At 44.8% G+C, this 17091-nt stretch overlaps 1 non-coding gene across 1 annotated transcript; it reads left to right on the forward strand.

Moving 5' to 3' along the window:
• Positions 1 to 7251: 7251 nt before the first annotated feature.
• LOC127487052 (small nucleolar RNA SNORA21) lies at positions 7252 to 7387 on the forward strand. Its single transcript, XR_007913574.2, has one exon. It is a non-coding gene; the product is annotated as a small nucleolar RNA SNORA21 (small nucleolar RNA).
• The last annotated feature ends 9704 nt before the right edge of the window (positions 7388 to 17091 follow it).

Here is a 17091-nt window from a genome sequence, read left to right on the forward strand (position 1 = left end):
CAGTGCCGGCATCCCATATGGGTACCAGTTCGAGACCTGGCTCCTCCTCTTCCAATCCAGCTCTCTGATATGGCCTGGGAAAGCAGTAGAAGATGGCCCTGTGCCCGTGTGGGAGATCTAGAAGAAACTGCTGGCTCCTGGCTTCCGATCGGCTCAGCTCTGGCCATTGTGGCCATTTAGGGAGTGAACCAGCGGATGGAAGACCCTTCTCTCTGTCTCTCCCTCTCACTGTCTATAACTCTACCTCTCAAATAAATAAATAAAATCTTTAAAAAAAAAAAAGACAGGAAGATGGGCACATTTATAAAGAGCTGAAGCCTCCTAAAAAGAAATAGAGGAAATTTTAACAATAACAAGTTATCAACGCCTGCATTACAATATCATCCCCTTGAGTAAGAGAAAATATACACTAAGGGGAAGTTTACACGAGAAAAGAAAGAAAATAATCATCCACAGAGAAGCCAATTACTTTAAAGAATGATTTAAACACTGAAATAAAAGATAATGGATACTAGGCTGGCGCTGTGGCTCACTAGGCTAATCCTCCGCCTGCAGCACCAGTACCCCTGGTTCTAGTCCCGGTAGGGGCACTGGATTCTGTCCCGGTTGCCCCTCTTCCAGGCCAGCTCTCTGCTGTGGCCCAAGAGTGCAGTGGAGGATGGCCCAAGTGCTTGGGCCCTGCACCCCATGGGAGACCAGAAGGAAGCACTTGGCTCCTGGCTTCAGATCGGCGCAGTGCCGGCCATACCAGCCATTTGGGGGGTGAACCAACAGAAAGGAAGACCTTTCTCTCTCTCTCACTGTGTAACTCTGCCTGTCAGAAAAAAAAAAAAAAAAAAAAGATAATGGATACTCAACAAATGTTTGTCAAAGGAATGAATCAAAATGTGCCCATGTGCTCTGGAGTCTGAATAACTAGTTTTAAACCTGACTCCATGGTCTGTTTATCTAGGCTCTTACTTCACCTCTCTAATAGTGTCTACTTCTGGAGCGTCTCTGAATGCTGACTCCCTCAGCAGAGTATTTAGTGCCTGACAATAAAGCAAGGAGAACTGAGGCTGGTGCAACCTGCTGATTATGAGGGGTAAGAGGGAACAATTGTGGTTGCTCCTGGGGTCCCACCAATACCCCTCCAAGGCCTGATTGCAGGAGCTCTGGATTTACTTGCTGATAGAGTCAAGAATATCAGAGTACACACCATATTTTAAGGTCTTCTACTCTACCTCCTGATCTGCCACAAAAAACGATGTCTCCCCCAGATAGCGTTAGACACAGCTTCCACTTAAACACCTGCTGTGGTGGAAACTTGACCTCATGGCACTGCCTGTTCCCTTTTCTCTATGGCTTTAGAGCTAGAACTGGCTTTTCAAGATGAGATGTTTGGGACAGTGCGATCTGTTTTGTGCTTCTCCTCTTTGTCCTTTGTTAGGAGAATTCTCAAAGAAGCCAGTTTTCCCTCCTGGAAATGAAGAGCAGAGTCTTTATTGAAATCCTATAGAAATCGCAATCCAGCAAATAGAGATGTGCTCGTACCTGCATGCATTGTAAGACTACTTGATTTTTCCATCATGGAGAGTTCTCAAACCGCACTATTGAATTCAAGCCTATATTTACCTCCATCCTTAATCTCCAGGGTTGATTAAGCTTCATGATTTGTTTCCACAAGGAAAATGGAATATTCCCCAAGATTCAAAATCTATTTATAGCCACCTCATCAGGAGGTAATTACTCCCTACCAGAAAGCACATGCATTAAGAATAAGATCATATTACTTTCAAAAGAACAGACAGTAGTAAAAAAAAAAGTTCACAATAAATCAGCCCAAGAATAATAATACATGTCAGAATAGTCACTTCTGTAAACTGATGAGAACACAAAATACACAAACTAGCTGACAGAGTGAAAGAATGAAATTCCTTAAGATGCTGAAAATTCCCATAAGTGCAAATGTCATGACACATTTTTGTCTGTACAAGTAGTGAATTGGCTATTTTAAGAACATAGAACCACAAATTTTAGTAGGAAAAGGAAAATGAGGTCCCTTTAGTGGGGGAATCTTTTAGATCAGAAAAGAAGTCATTCATATTCCATTCTCTGTGGCGCCTAGGTGATCAGAGCAGAGCAGCATGTGCCCAGGGTGACTGAGGGATGGGGCAGGCTTGTGTGTTACAGAAGTGTGGAGTCTGCTCTTTGTCTCAAGATGATGAAGAATTATGAGGCAGACCATCAAGGAAGGAGGAGGGGTGAACAAAGCAAAAGTTATTGACAGATTTTATAGAGAATCGAGAATCAAGACTCCTGCTTACCCCAAGGGTGGGGTCCATCAGGGTCTGGGTATTGGGGGTTTTATGTAAGGAGTTCATATCAATTGATCAATTCTTCTACATGATTTCTGTATGTTAGAGGTCTGCTTTGATTTTTTATATATATATATCTCAGTTAACAGTCACTTGAGAGATGTGACAGTTGAGAAATGTTGTTGACTTGACCAATTAAGGCAGATGATGCCTGCCTGGTAAGTTGCTAAGCGCCTGAGACCTGCTGCTTTATGGTGAGTTCTGGGATGGTGCCAGAGCCTAGTTTCTCATAGGCTTACCTATGGGTATGGGACTCATTGTGTTCCCTATCAATCTTTTCATTTCCTTGGGGGAAATGTCTTTTGTCTAATCGATGGATGGCAGGTTTCACACAAACCTGTGATTCTCAGTCCCACAGGGACCCTTCCTAACTTGCCTGTTAACACCCTACTAATTGCTCTCAAGTATTGTCTCCAACTCTCAATAGGAAGCAGAGTCTAGACAAGAGTCTTGGGGGACTGGATTGGGGGAGGCAGAGGACACTCACAAGGTGGCTCCACTCCTTTATCCCCTCTTTACACATTTTAGATCTTCCTGAGACTCTCAGTTCAAGCAGTAATTTCATTTGTATAAGCCTCTGAGGACTTGCTTCCACTCCCCCTCAAACCCACATTGAGCTCTATTTTCTGCTATCTCCAGTATGTCCAGTTATTCAGAAATGTGATGACTCAGAAATGAACTAGAGAAAATGAAAATGTCAAAGAACATTGTCACTTCCCTGCACTAGTCTCGTCATGTAACAATCACTTCACCACCAGCAAACCCTCAATGGCCAGCATGCTGTGCACATGTTGCCCTGGGCTGCCACTGGGCTCTCTAAGACCTCGGCTCTGAGTTAGAACAGCGTTTTTAACCCTGTGAAAATGATGAGAAAAGAACCCACATGACCTCCAAAGGCCCATTTTCAGCAATTAGCCTTTTTCACAAAGTCATTTTAGCCAGGATTTATAATAATCCAATCTCTCCTAGTTGTCACTTCCTGTAACATGAGAGTAAGCCCCAAAGAAGTATCCTGGGCCAGTAATGAGCAAGGTTGCTCTGACAAAGATTCTTTACTGGAAGGTCCGGCTCGTGGACCTTCCAAGCCCATCTCTTCACTCCCTTGGAAAGTCCAATGTTAGCAAAAGAACCTTGTTAAGTTAGCTTAGCAAGAACCTCTCTACTCTCACTATCTGAGCACCCTTGATACCTAATCAGGCTCCCATCCTCCATCATCACAGGTAGCGTCTGGTCACCTTGGCCTGTCATGGCAAGAATTCTGTTATGTCCTTTGCCAGAATCTCACCTACCCCCAAGGTTTCTTAGTCATTTCCCATCCACTAACTTCACCCCCACCCCTGCCACCCTGCTCCTAGTCTGTAGATCCCCTCTTGCCTGTGTGTATTTCAGATTGAGACTAATCTCTCCCCTACTCCAAAATTCCATTGCAGGGATTTAGTGCTGTGGCTTAGTGGGTGAAGCTGCTCCCTGCTGTGCCAGCATCCCGTGTGGGTGTAGGTTTGAGTCCTGGCTGCTCCTCTTCCTATCCAGCTCTCTGCTATGGCCTGCATAAACAGTGGAAGATGGCCCGAGTGTTTAGGCCCCTAAACCCACATGGAAGACCTGGAAGAAGCTCCTGGCTTCGGCCTGGCCCAGCTCCACCCGTTGTGGCCATTTAGGGAAGGAACCAGCAGATGGAAGACCTCTCTCTCTGCCTTTTCCTCTCTGTAGCTCTGCCTTTCAAATAAAAATAAATCTTTTTTAAAAAATACCTTTGGGGCCATCAAAGAAGGAGGTACCTTTCTCTGAAGGGAGGAGAGAACTTCCACTTTGATTATGGCCTTGCCTAAATAAGGTCAGAGTTTGTGAACTCAAGAGGCTTCCATAGCCTTGGCAGCTCATGACAAGAGCCTTGGGTGATTACTGACGTCATGAATAAGAGAGACAATTGTTAAATCAACAACGGGAGTCACTGTATACTTGCTCCCCATGTAGGATCTCTGTCCTTAATGTGTTGTACTATGTGAATTAATGGTAAAACTAGTCTTCAAACAGTACTTTATTCTGTGTTTCTGTGTGGGTGCAAACTGTTGAAATCTTTTTTTTTTTTAACAGACAGAGTGGACAGTGAGAGAGAGAGACAGAGAGAAAGGTCTTCCTTTGCCATTGGTTCACCCTCCAATGGCCACCACGGCCGGCGCGCTGCGGCCGGCGTACCGCGCTGATCCAAAGCCAGGAGCCAGGTGCTTCTCCTGGTCTCCCATAGGGTGCAGGGCCCAAGCACTTGGGCCATCCTCCACTGCACTCCCTGGCCACAGCAGAGAGCTGGCCTGGAAGAGGAGCAACTGGGACAGAATCCGGCGCCCCGACCGGGACTAGAACCCGGTGTGCCGGCGCCACAGGTGGAGGATTAGCCTATTGAGCCGTGGTGCCGGCTGAAATCTTTACTTAGTATATACCAAGTTGATCTTTGTATATAAAGATAATTGAAAATGAAAAAAAAAATCCCATTGTGGTAGTTCCCAAATCTACCACAATGGTCCTGAATAAAGTCTGCCTTGTGCTTTAATAAATATCATCAAATATTTGTTTTCTTTGACAGCTCCCTTAAAAACATATAGAGCAAATGATCTACAAAATTCTTGACATGGCCTGGTACTGCAACTGTATTTTGGAGAGCTATGAAAAGAAAATTTAGTGTTGGATATTGATCAGAGCCCAGTGTTGGGAGAAGCCAAGGCTGCAGGGCACTGACTGGTGTCTTAGAAACACACAAAGCAGCTAAGCTTACAATGAATAGAAAACCAGATGCTGTGCGCGGCTTGGCAATCTTAGATCATTCTAAATCTGCTCATTCTGTGCATTTGCATATTCAAATAAATCCAGATTCATTGCAGGTTAAGAATTTGTTCATGGCATGTAAGGCTGGGACATGAATAGAATGCAAAATGTGTAAATCAAAGGAAGCTCACTTACAACCTATTAGAAATATTGGCTCAAAATCTGGTAATGGCAGCTTTATGGCTTAAAAAAATGAATACGAGATATTCTTAAATCCTTTTGTAAACCTTGTCTAGGACAGAAAAACATTTGATCCATATTAAATAATCCAGTTCTGTACTATTTGCAAGACCCGGAAGAATTCCCAGTTTAGTGTTTCATATAATTGTGTGTTTATGGCTGATCTAATATGCAGACCACATTAAAAGAGAAGAAAACTAAAGGGAAAGAAAAAGCAGAAATTGGGAACACTCCAATAGGCTGGCATCAGGAGATTTGGACTTCAGTGTCAACTTTACCATTTGTTAGCTGTGTGACCCAGGGAAAATTACTTGGGTTTTCTAAACCTCAGTTTTTTCTTATGTGCCATCAAGGGTTTAGAATAAAATCCTTTCCTGCTCTTAAATTTCATGAATCTAAACTCTGTTGTCATCTCAAAAAATTTGTACCTGACTCCAATTTTTTTCTTAACAATTTTATTTATTGTGACATTGTTCAGAAAAGGTGAGTATATGTGCATATATATAATTTTGTGTTTTTAAAATTTATTTATTTATCTGAAAGGTAGAGTCACAGAGAGGCAGAGGCAGAGAGAGAGAGAGGAGAGAGTCCAATTTTGTTAAAAACGACTCCAAACATATTAATCGATCATGGAGCACCTTAATATTTTGCCTTTGTTTCTCCATTTGCAGATCCATACACAATTCACAGGGATGTTGTGAGAAAGAGAGAAAACAATACTTCATTATACAAAACTCCAGGTAGAGAGCTAAGACAACTAAATCTACAAATTAACTCTAAATTCCATTTTATTTACGAATTTTCACTAACCAGAGATTAATTGCAACTCAGTCATTAAAAAAAAATAAAGTTACAGGAGCAGACATTGTGGTGCAGCAGATTAAACCACTTGGGATACCCAGTATCCCATATTGGAATTGGTTCAAGTCCTGGATGCTCTGTTTCCAATCTAGCTCCCTGCTAATGTACGTGGGAGAGCAGCAGATGATGGCCCACACATGCAGGAGACCCAAATGGAGCTGCATGCTCCTAGTTTGGCCTAGCCAAGACTAGGGCCATTGTAGCCACTTTAGGAATTCATAAGAAGGTGGAAGATCTCTTCTTCCCTTTCTCTGTCACTTTACCTTTCAAATAAATGAAATAAACCTGAAAGAAGGAAAGGAAGGAAGGAAGAAAGGAAGGCAGGCAGGCAGACAACCTTAGATTTTATATCCATTGGATATATTTTTTAAAAGATTTATTTACGGGCTGGTGCTGTGGTGTAGTAGGTTAAGCCTCCCTCTCTGCCATCCTATATATGCGCCAGTTCAAGTCCTGGCTGCTCCACTTCCAATCCAGCTCCCTGCTGGTGGCCTGGGAAAGCAGTGGAGTATTTCTCAAGTGCATGGGCCCCTGCACCCACATGAGAGACCTGGGGAAGCTCCTGGCTCCTGGCTGCAGATTGGTCCAGCTTTGGCCATTTCGGCCATTTTGGAACTGAACCAGCGGGCGGAAGACCTCTCTGTCTCTCTTTCTCTCTGTGACTCTGCTTCTCAAATGAATCTTTTTTAAAAAAGATTTATTTATTCATCTGAAAGGCAGTCACAGACAGACAGAGAGAGTTCTTCCATTTTCTAGCCCAGTCTCCAAATGTCCTCAAAGGCCAGAGCTGGGCTAGAATGAAACCAGGAGCCAGGAATTTTATCCGGGTCTCCCACGAGGGTTCAGAGGCACAAGCACTTGGGTCATCCTATGATGATATCCCAGGCTCAGTAGCAGGGAATTAGATCAGAAGTGGAGCAGCTAGGACCTGAACCGGTGCCCATATGGGATGCTGGCTTTGCAAATGGCAGCTTAACCTACTGTACTACAACACTAGCCCCAATAAATAAACCTTAAAAAAAAATTCCCCCCCCCCCTTTTAAAAGCACACAGTGGGCCTTTGCTAATGACCCATCGAGCCGTCCAGAAGGGGCAGAGCCAAAAGCACCACTTTTGGGTGAAGCAGCAGCATGTTGTGCTGTTTTGCTTCAATCAGTGGTGTGACAAGATGTTCCACTGTTGGGGACAAACCACGGGGGCAGGGAGCAGAGCTGGAGAGACTTGGAAGTGTTTGGGAAATGTTAACACTGGTGGAGCTGCCTACCTTGTTAAAAAATGAAGTTTTGCTTGTATCTTTTTTTTTTTTTTTTTTTTTTTTTTTTTTTTTTTTTTGACAGGCAGAGTGGACAGTGAGAGAGAGAGACAGAGAGAAAGCTCTTCCTTTTACCGTTGGTTCACCCTCCAATGGCCGCCATGGCCGGCGCGCTGCACTGATCCGAAGGCAGGAGCCAGGTACTTATGCTGGTCTCCCATGGGGTGCAAGGCCCAAGTACTTGGGCCATCCTCCACTGCACTCCCTGGCCACAGCAGAGAGCTGGCCTGGAAGAGGGGCAACCGGGACAGAATTCGGCGCCCCGACCGGGACTAGAACCTGGTGTGCCAGCGCCGCTAGGCGGAGGATTAGCCTAGTGAGCCGCCGTGGCACCGGCCGCTTGTATCTTTTTTTTTTTTTTTTTTTTATTTAATGAGCATAAATTTCCAAGGCCGCTTGTATCTTAACATAGGAAAAAAAAAAAAAAAGAAAGAAAGAAAAGAAAAAAAAATTCTCTGACTTGGGGCCGGCACTGTGGCGTAGCAGGTTACCTTCATCTTCAGTGTGTTTCATATTTATATCTGATCGTATCATGTGGGCCACAGTCTGATAAACCATAAAATAATTCGATCAGCACATATGCACAAAATTTTGTACCAGAATACCCATAGCAGCTTTATTCAGGGAAACTAAAATAGCAAAAAAAAAAAAAAAAAAAAAAAAAAAACCTCAAATGTCCATTAGAGGATGATTAGATCCTGTGGTACATCTATGTGGCTAAATACTATTCATCCATAAAAGAACAACATACCGTGACATGCTACAACATGCATGAACCTTGAGGACACTATGCCAGCTGAAAAGAGCCAGACACAAAAAGACTCTTACTAATTCCAAGAGTCCGTTTGTGTGAAGAACCCCAAAAAGGCTGAGTTTGCTCCCCCAAAGTGCAGCAAATCAATCACTGACACTAGGGTGATGGTGAAAGAAAGCAGTTTACCTTGCAGTGCACAGAGCAAGGAGTCAGGCAGCTCTCGTTTAATTGCCAGTCTCCCCAAGGATTAAGGGTGGTGAATTTTTTAGGGGGTTGAGTAGTGTGTGATGAGCTCAGGTGTGGATCTCCAGCCTGTCCACAGTGCCCATGGTCTTGCTGAGCCACCCTTACTCTTGTGCCACTCCCTTAATTTAGTGAGTTAATCTTTAGCAATCATCAAAGTGAGGAGAGAGGATCTGCACGCTGAGGAGGAGAAACTGGGGCTTGACAAAGCCTGCATCAAAGGTGCCAGGGGTAGGGGCTCCGGTTCAATATGAAATGCGCAGAAAGGGCAAATGGATAGGGGCAGCAAGTAGATTAGTTGTTGCCAGGGGGCTGCTAGGAGTGATTGTTAATGGTGTGTAGTGTGTGGGTTCTTTAGTTTTTTGGGGGGGAAAGGGGGGAGTGATGAAAATGTACTAAAATTAGGCAGTAAAATTAGGAAGTTTACTTATGACTTCACAACTCTGTGACTATACTAAAACTTACAGACTTGCCACTTAAATGGGGCAAGTTTTATAAAATATCTTTATATCAAAGTTTTATTTGTTAAATGTTAATGCATTTAAATCAAACAAATAGACACTTGGCCAGATCTCAGGTGATGCTCCAGAACCATGAACGCAGAACCATTTCTGAAGAGCCAGCACAGTAACTCGTGTAGCTATCATCTGTGTGCCTACTATCCACAGAGCTGCACCCATCACATATTGTTAGTAAAATGGTACCATCTTCCTAAGCCCAGCCTGGCTTACTAGAAGCCAGGTGACCAAATGGCCCAATCACAAGCGTCAGCTCCACCCCCCCCACCCTAACGGGATTTGCTGTTCCCACTTCCTTACCTCTGCAAAGCTGTATAAGACCTGTTCTAGTACAGGCTGCTGTTCTCTCAGGCACTGGGGTGCAGCCTATTGGGTCGCCCCCATCCGACAATAAACCTTTCCCCCTACTCCAGTGTTCAGTGTGTTTTGTGGTCTCCTTTCACATATTGCTGTTTATTGGACTTGTTATCTCATTTAATATTCACTATGATCTTATAGAGTATGTATTTTTTTTTAAAAATATTTATTTGAAAGTCAGTTACAGAGAGAGAGGGAGAAACAGAGAGAGCGAATTTCCATTCCCTGGTTCACTCTCTAAATGGTCTCAATGACTAGAGTTGGGCCAGGCTGAGGCCAGGAGCCAGGAGCTTCTTCTGGATGTCCCACATGGGTGCAGGGGCCCAGAGACCTGGACCATCTTCTGCTTTCCCAGGCACATTAACAGGAAGCTGAATTGGAAGTGGAGTAGCCAGGACTCAAACCAGCCCCGATATGGAATGCCAGCACTGCAGGCCATGATTTAACCCGCTGTGCCACAGCACCAGCCCCCTAGAGTATGTATTATCATCCTCTGTTTGGGAAGAAGAGGAAATGGACTCTGAGAGATGGAGTGATACGTTACAGGCTCACACAGCTAAGAAGTGGTGGGGCGTGGAGAACCACCTGACACCAACGCCCTGGGTCTTTCTAATTCCCACTCTGCCCAGGAGAGAAACCAAAAACGACAGGGATTCTAGCTGAGCCTAGAAAAGGGTGCTGCCAACTGCCCTGCTGCCTCACTCCTTCCTCTCCAGTAAAGTGCTTTAATCTGCCTTCTATCCTGTTAGATTCTAGTGATGGGAGCCTGTGAATTCATTGCCAATAGACGCAACAGAATAGAGTATTATTTACATATGCCTGGGGGAGTCTTCCAGAAAGAGCAACCCCTATAGGAATAGCCAGGGGTCAGACAAGACAGGAGAGTAAAGAGGTAAACTTTTGGGACTCAAGTTAACAAAACAAAGACACCTGGGGTTTATGTAAATTAGCATAATATGCAATGAATCCCAGGGTTATAAATAATAGGGATAAGGTGAACTGGGCCCCAAAATCATAAATTAGTAGCCTAAAGAAAACTGGGGAGGCTGGTGTTGTGGCAAAGTTGGCAAAGCTGCTGCCTGCAATGCCAGCATTCCATTTGGGCACCAATTCATGTCTTGGCTGCTCCTCTACTGATCCAGCTCCCTGTTCATGGCCTGGGAAAGGTGGCCTAAGTGCTTGGGACCATGCACCCACATGGGAGACCCAGATGAAGCTCCTGGGTTCTGGCTTTGGATTGGCCCAGCCCCAGGCTGGCCATTGCAGCCATCTGGGGAATTAAGCAAAGGATAGAAGATCTCTCTCTCTCTCTCTCTCTCTCCTTGTTCCCCTCTATATAATTCTGTCTTTCAAATAAATACATAAATATTAAAAGAAAGAAAGAAAGAAAGAAAGAAAGAAAGAAAGGAAAGAAAGAAAAGAAAGAAAGAAAGAAAGAGAAAGAAAGAAAGAAAGAAAGAAAGAAAGAAAGAAAGAAAGAAAGAAAGAAAGAAAGAAAGAAAGAAAGAAAGAAAGAAAGAAAGAATGAATTTGGGGATGGAGATATCTGGGACTGGAGACTGAGCAAATGGGAGAATGGGAGGTAAGAAGGCAGAAGGAGCTCATAGCATGATGAAGACTTTTCATAAAGGGCCCTATATAGACTTTCCACGGGGTATAAAATCCACAGCTCACTTCCTTTCAACAGCTTTCTTCTGAGAAGAGCCCCTCCCAGCTCTTTCCTGGAGTCTTCTCTTTGGGGCCTTTCTGTCTCAGAGGGTCCCTCTCCCTGAGCTTCCAGAGCTCTCTCTTCGTTTCAATAACAATTGGCTTTACCTTTCACTTACCCCTCTGAGTCCCTGTCTGCATTCTTTGATGAACGTGAGACAAGAACCTGGGTGATTAGGACAACTAAGGCAAGCATGCCTGCTTCACCATTATGGCCACAAAAATCCCAACAAGCATACTAAACTCCACCCCATCTGTATATTTTGTTGAGGAGCCACCTGTTGCTGTGGATTCATTCTGAGAGGAGGAGCGTGGTGGGGGCAAGAGGCCTGGAGTCACCACACAGACCCCGGGAGTCAGGTGAAAGCAGGCCAGAGGCAAGCAGGCAGCAGACTTCTTTTATTATTTTTATTTATTTCAGTTGGTACAGCAGCTTATATAGCTTAGGCAGCCAATCTGGTCAAGGGGCAGTTTATGCCCTAACCAATCACAGCCCGTTGCCAGGCAGTTTCCAAAGCCATCCAACCACAGCCTGTTGCCAGGCAGGATCCATTGACAGCAGCCATCTTGGCATGGCCTTCTCATTTCACCACAGCCACCCTCATCTCTTAAGAGACTGGTGTTATGGGAGGGCCTTTTCTTGACTCTGGATCCTGCTTGGGGATCCTTCTTGGGTTCCTTTCTCCCCTTTTGTCTCTTTATTTATTTATTTATTTATTTATTTTTGCCTACTTACTGATAGCTGTCACTCCGTGTGGGGAGGCCCACTCACACATGAATGTATGTCCACGCTCTCCCTTTTAAGTACATTCTGTTCTTACTTGTGAACTGCATTCATACCTCTTCCTTAATTCTTATTTCTGTGGGGACAAGAACTTAGAATAAAGATTAAGATACCTAGGCCCTTAACAGTGAGTTCTTGGTCCATTTGTCTGTATTTCACTACATCCTAAGCCAACCTCAGCCATGTTGCAAAGATTGTCTTCTTTGTATGTGTGTTTATGTTTTATTTATTTATTATGATTTATTTATTTATTTGAAAGGTGGAGTTAAAGAGAGAGAGAGAGAAGGAGAGAGGCAGAGATAGAGAAGGAAAGAGAGAGAGAGAGAGAGAGAGAGAGAGAGAGAGGTATTCTATCTGCTGGATTGTCGCTCCCCCTCTTCGTGGAGGAACAACACTAAACCCTGCCTAGGCTTCATATCCGAGTCACGGCACCATTATCCCTCCTAGGCTTCCTATCCGAGTCACGGCACCATTATGTCGCTCCCTCTCTTCGTGGAGGAACGACACAGGACCCTGCGCTGTTCTTTTGTCTGCTCGGCCCTTCCCGGGTTTGCTGCCATCCCTCCACCTCCGTGGAGGGGCGGGGCCCCCTGCCACTTTCCCCACTTCCGCGGGGGAGCGGCACACCACCGGCCGGCTCTCTCGGGGGCTGCTCAGGTGTTCCTTCAGATAGATGTTCCTCGTGCATGTTGTCTCTCTCCTCCTTTATAGTGCTCTTCCACCAATCCCAACTCTGCTACCCACACGCCGAGTATGCTGCTCTCCTCCAATCAGGAGCAGGATCAGCTCCTGCAGGTCATCACTCAAGTTGGCGAGAGGCAGCTGCGTAGAAGCTGTTTACTCCTCTCCCAGCACCATATTGTGGGAGAGCAGATGCATGGAATAAGTCTTAATTCGAGTAACTTAGTCTAGTCCGAGTCACTCCCCACACTGGATCACTCCCCAAATGGCCTCAAGGGCCAGGACTGGGCCAGGCAGAGGCCAGGAGCCAGGAGCTTCTTCCAGGTCTCCCACGTGGGTAGCAGAGGCCCAAGCACTTGGACCATCTTCTGCTGCTTTCCCAGGTGCATTAGCAGGGAGCTGGATCAGAAGTGGAGCAGCCAGGACTCGAAACAGTGTACATAAGGGATGCCGGTATCACAGGTGGAGGCTCAACCCATTTGCCACAATGCCGGCCCTGTGTTTGTTTGTTTGTTTTTTATTTCTTACTTTACATGCTGGATGGAAATGTCCTCATCCCTAGATGAATTCTGAGACCTTTGAGCTGTATCTCCCAGCCCCTGGTTCCTTTCCTGGTGCTGCTGAGCTACCCTTCAGAACAGCAAAACATCATAACCTCGGTCTTGGTGCCCAGTTTGGCTTACAGCCTTGCCCCAAGGTTTTCCTGAACTGAATTAAGGAGTAAGGTCTGGACTCATGAGTGGCTTCTCCCTCAGCACAGCTAGAGAGCTTAAGGACAAGCCAGCCACGCTTTCCTCCTCCCTTTCTCTCCCCAGCAGGACGGAAGGCTGCTTTCCCCTCCTCTCTTCCTGAGGACTACTTCCCACTGTTTCCCTCCCTGCTACTCCCTCAGCTGCCTTTCACGTGCCTGCCAGGTTGCCATGCCAATAAGGTTCCCATGGTTACCAGGAAGAGCTGCTGCATTCCCATAGGCAGCTCAGATCTCCAAAAGAGCAAGAGAGAGAAAAAAAAAAAAAAAAAAAAAAAAAGGAAAGGACAGAAGGGACTTTGACCCAAGAGATGTTGGGAAGAGGGAGCTTCTTTAGCCATGATGTCTCCAGGCTGGACCTTGGATGAAATCTGGCTGTCTCTATTCAAGTTCACTCTCTCCTAAACATGGGGAAGGAGATGCCTGGCACTGTTTCAAGTCTATTGTTTCGCCTGTGGGGTCCAAATACTCACCACATTGTGAAGATCGTGGTAATATGTAAATATATTAATGCATCTGTGCTTTTTGTCCAGCTAGGAACCGGCAAAATGCAAATAATGTTCTGCTGTCCCCACCCTGGGATTCCTTGTCAAAGATCTGCTTTTTTTTTTTTTTTTTTTTATCCCTCTCTGGATTGCTACCTTAGGCCACACAATTTTTTTCTTAAACAAAATTTGTTTTTCTCAAATATAAAGAAATATATTTTAGTATGAAATTCAAAATACAGAAAATCATTCATAGTTCCAAAATAAAAATATTTATGTCTTTTTTTTAAATATAGCTTTTGTTATCACCAGTTTCTATTTAAGTTGTAGAACATTGTTTCTGAAACATGATTTCTTTTATTTATTACTTTGCAATGGTGGTTTCTTTCTGCTTTTATCAGCTGTCAATAAAACATGGCAGGGGCTGGCGTTGTGGTGCAGTGGGTTGAGCAGCTACTTGCAATGCCAACATCACATATAGGAGTGCTGCTCTACTTCTGATCCACTTTCTGCTAATGCCCCGGGGAAAGCAGCCTATGGTGGCCCAAGTGCTTGAGTTCTCACTAGTTATATGGGAGACTTAGATGGAGTTACTGTCTCCTGGTTTTAGCTTCAGCTGATGCAGGCATTTGGAGACTAAATCACAAGATGAAAAATTCTCTCTCTTTCTCTCTCTCTCTTTCTCTCACTAATTACCTTTCAAATAAATAAATCTTTTTAAAAAACAAACACACAAAAAATCGAGTTACCATATGATCCAGCAATTCAAGTTGTAGATATGTATATACTCAAGAAGAACGGAAACATATGTCCATATCCTTGTGTGTGTATATATATATATGCTCATAACAGAATCATTCATAATAGTAAAAAATTGAAACAAGATAAATATTCACCAAATAACAAAATGATAAAGAAAATATGGTATATCCATGCAACAGAATATTATTCAGCCATAAAAAGAGGTGACATAATGAAACATTTGGCTTTGTGATTAGGACACCAGTTAAGAGAGCTGCATCCTACAACAGAGTACTGGGTTCAATTCTTGGCTACAGTTCTTAATTCCAGATTCCTGCTAATACAGATTTTGGGGGGCAACTGGTGATGGTTCAAATAATTGAGTTTCCACCACTAATGTGGAAGACTTAGGCTAAGTTTCATCCTGGCCCAGCAATGGTTGTTGCAGACATTTGGAGAATGAACAAGCAGATAGGAGCTCTGTCTCTCAAACAAATAAATATATAAATACATTTTTTAAAGTAGTAAAGTGCTGGAGCCAGCACTGTGGTGTAGTGGGTAAAAGCCACCACCTGCAGTGCCGACATCCTATATAGGCACTGGTTCAAGTTCCAGCTTCTCCACTTTCCATGCAGCTCTCTGCTATGGCCTGGGAAGGCAGTAGAAGATGGACCATGTCCTTGGGCCCCTGCATCCATGTGAGAGACCTGGAAAAAGCTCCTGGCATCCATGTGTAGACCATGTGCAGGGTGGAGTTCCCGGTTCCTGGCTCTGGCCTGGCTCTGGCCTGGCTCAGACCTGGTTGCTGTAGTTATTAGGGAAGAGAATCAGTGGATAGAAAAACAAGCTCTCTCTCTCTTGCACTGCCTTTCAAATAAATAAATAAATCTTTAAAAAACCAAGTAATATATAATATACATGTATTATATAATGAGGTGACTCTAAGTTGGCCTTGAATAACTTCAGGATGCAGGCTGGTCACCAGAAAAGTCCAATCATGAGTGGAGGGTTGGAACTTTCAACCCCACCCTACTCCCTGACCTCAGGGGAGAGAGGGAAGACAGATTGGAGACTGAGTTATTCACCAGTGGCCAATAGTTTAACCAATCTTGCATACATAATAAAATCTCTGTAAGAATCTTTTAAGTGGGCTAGCACTGTGGCTCAGCAGGTTAAAGCCACAGCCTATAGCACCAGTATCCCATATGGGCTCTGGTTCAAGTCCCAGCTGCTCCGGTTCCAATCCAGCTCCCTGCTAATGTGCCTGGGAAAGCAACTGAGGATGGCCCAGGTCCTTGGGCCCCTGAATCCACATGGGAGACCCAGAAGAAGTTCCTGGCTCCTGGCTTTAGCCTGGCCCAGCCCTGTCCATTTTGGCTGTTTGGGCAATAAACTAGCAGATGGAAGATATCTTTCTGTCTTTCCCTCTCTCTGTAAACTGACTTTCAGATAAATAAATAAATCTTTTTTAAAAAGAAAATTGCAAAAACTTGCGGCAGTGTAAAATATTTTTGTCTGTATATATGCAAATTAATTATATTAGTGAAGATTCAATTGACTTTCCTCTTCTCCAACCCTTAGAAAAGATGGTAAGTTGGGGGGTGAGGACGATTGGCACAGCAGTTAGAGTTGCCCCTTGGGACACCTGCATTCCGTTTTGGAGTGCTTGGCTCTTCCTCTAATGTACATGTTGAAAGGCAGCAGTTGATGCCTCAGGTACTTAGGTCCCTACTGCCCACATGGGAGATCTAGGTTGGAATTCTAAGTCCCTGGCTTCAGATGTGCAGTCCTGGCTTTTGCAGGCATTTGGGGAGAGAACCAGCAGGTGGAAGATTCTCTCTCTCTAAGTTGGCGCTGCGGCTCATAGGCTAATCCTCCACCTGCAGCGCCGGCACACTGGGTTCTAGTCCCGGTCGGGGCACCGGATTCTGTCCTGGTTGCTCCTCTTCCAGGCCAGCTCTCTGCTGTGGCCTGGGAGTGCAGTGGAGGATGGCCCAAGTGCTTGGGCCCTGCACCCGCATGGGAGACCAGGAGAAGCACCTGGCTCCTGGTTTTGGATCAGCGCGGTGCGCCAGCTGCAGCAGCCATTGGAGGGTGAACCAATGGCAAAGGAAGACCTTTCTCTCTGTCTCTCTCTCTCACTGTCCACTCTGCCTATCAAAAAAAAAAAAAAAAAATCTCTCTCTCTCTTCCCCACTGTCTCTCTGCCTTTTTAATAAAAATAAAGAAAAAGGCAAGGGTGGGCATTGAGCCTCTGCTTGGGATATCCACATCCCGTATTGGAGTACCTGCCCCCCAAGAATGTTTTTTAAAAAATAATCTCCAACCTATGAGAAACTAGCCCCTGCTTACCTAAAGCCTACCTTTCCAGGCCAAGCCAGTGAGCGACTATTGTGTAATAAACCAAAATTTACTGGGGCCGGCGCTGTGGCATAGCAGGTAAAGCTGCTGTTTGCAGTGCAGGCATCCCATATGGGTGCCAATTCAAGTCCTGGCTGCTCCACTTCCTATCCAGGTCTCTGCTCTGCCCTGGGAAAGCAGTG

The sequence above is a fragment of the Oryctolagus cuniculus genome, chromosome 1, assembly GCF_964237555.1.
Source record: "Oryctolagus cuniculus chromosome 1, mOryCun1.1, whole genome shotgun sequence".
NCBI classification, from domain to species: Eukaryota; Metazoa; Chordata; class Mammalia; order Lagomorpha; family Leporidae; genus Oryctolagus; species Oryctolagus cuniculus.